Source organism: Oenanthe melanoleuca, chromosome 26, assembly GCF_029582105.1.
Source record: "Oenanthe melanoleuca isolate GR-GAL-2019-014 chromosome 26, OMel1.0, whole genome shotgun sequence".
Lineage (NCBI taxonomy): Eukaryota > Metazoa > Chordata > Aves > Passeriformes > Muscicapidae > Oenanthe > Oenanthe melanoleuca.
The window spans coordinates 1,292,305-1,294,304 of record NC_079359.1 but is presented as its reverse complement, the minus strand read 5'-3'; positions in this window follow the sequence as shown (position 1 = coordinate 1,294,304).

The window sequence follows — 2,000 nt, the reverse complement described above, 5'->3', positions numbered from 1 at the left end:
CTCCTCCTCCTCCTCCTCCTCCCGCCGGGCCGGCTCTGATGTCAGCGCCCCGGCCGCCGGGGGAGGGACGGGGCGGAGCGGCCCCGGGGCTGAGCCTGCGCCCGCCGGACCGGCCCCGCCGCTGCCCGGGGGTGATGGGGCTGATGATCCCCCCGGAGGTACCGGAGACCCCCGGCCCCGCCGCTGCCCGGGGGTGATGGGGCTGATGATCCCCCCGGGGGTACCGGAGACCCCCGGCCCCGCCGCTGCCCGGGGGTGGTGGGGCTGATGATCCCCCCGGGGGTACCGGAGACCCCCGGCCCCGCCGCTGCCCGGGGTGATGGGGCTGATGATCCCCCCGGGGGTACCGGAGACCCCCGGCCCCGCCGCTGCCCGGGGGTGGTGGGGCTGATGATCCCCCCGGGGGTACCGGAGACCCCCGGCCCCGCCGCTGCCCGGGGTGATGGGGCTGATGATCCCCCCGGGGGTACTGGAGACCCCCGGCCCCGCCGCTGCCCGGGGGTGATGATCCCCCCGGGGGTACCGGAGACCCCCGGCCCCGGCGCTGCCCGAGGGGTGATGGGGCTGATGATCCCCCCGGGGGTACCGGAGACCCCCGGCCCCGCCACCGCCCGTGTCCCCGGGAGCGGCCGTGGGATGGCAACAGGTCGTGGTGACCCTCCAGTGACAACGGGCAGGGGCTGCTCGTCAGAGCCTGGAGCGACAGGACAAGGGGGATGGGCTCAGGTTCGAAGAGAGACGGTTTAGGTGGGATATTGAGGAAAAAATTCTTCCTGTGAGCGTGGGGAGGCCCTGGCACAGGGTGCCCAGAGAAGATGTGGATGCCCCATCCCTGGAAGTGTCCAAGGCCAGGTTGGAGCAACCTGGGAAAGTGGAATGAGATGATTTTCAAGGTCCCCTCCAACACAAACCATTCTGTGATTGTACAATTCAACCAGTAACAGCGTCCCACCCACACCTGGTGTCTCCTCCCTGTCCCACGAGCATCCTGAGGTGACAAAGGGCTGCTCTGAGGGGTGGGTGGCTGCTGGTGCCCAGCACCTCCACAGCCACTTCCCAGGAGGACAAGGGATGTAACCAGCCAGTCCAAAAAGAGTAAAGCCTGTTCTGATGATAACAAACAACTCCTATGGCAGTGTTCATCCCAGAATCCAACAAAGATGAGGCCAAAAGAGAAGGGATCCACACTGAGGTGCAACCTGCCCTTGAGCTGCCTGACATCCAGTAAAACCCAATGAGCATTCCTTCTGCTAGAGTGCCACAGGAAATCAAGAGATTTAATTTATGGACATAAAAGGCACCCTGATAATCCCTGTTTTCCAGGTGAAGAACATGTGTTTTTTGCCATCCATCCCTCTTACCCAGCTGTCCCACAAAAGGCAGGGAGTGTGGCCTGGGGGAGGGATGAAGGAACACCACGGTGCCTGGACCCACGCCACGTCCTCCTCAAGCAGCTGCCACCACAGGAAAGAAGAATCCAGGTCCTAAAAATGGAGAGGACAGTGAAAGGCAGGCCAGGGAAGGGCACACTGTGGCCTCTCTGTGTCCCTACACACAGGCAAGGCCACCTAGAGCAGGAGGCATCTGCTCCACCTCTGCCACCTCAGCACCTCCTGAGATCAATAAAATCCTCTTAGGTTTTTAATCAAACCCATAAAACAGCTCCCTGCTTTGCACAGGCAGTTCTTAGCCCGTGGCTGATCAATAGCTGGGTGAAGCAGCAGATCCAGCTAATCAAAGCACGTCATTAGCAGCAAGAGACTGAACGTCTGTCAGGAGGTGGCAGTGACAGTCACCAGATGGGAGAGTGAGTAAACCTACACCAGGCACTGGCAGCTTTATAAATAAAACTCTTGTCGAGCTCCCCGTGCCTCTCACTGAGTCCTGAGTTTCCCTGAGAAACCTGGAGAGCAGCAGAGTCCTCCCACTCCTGGCTAAGCGTTGGCTGCAAGATTTCCCACTTGGGAAAAGGATTCATTCTGGGCCTGGCAGCATCTCCC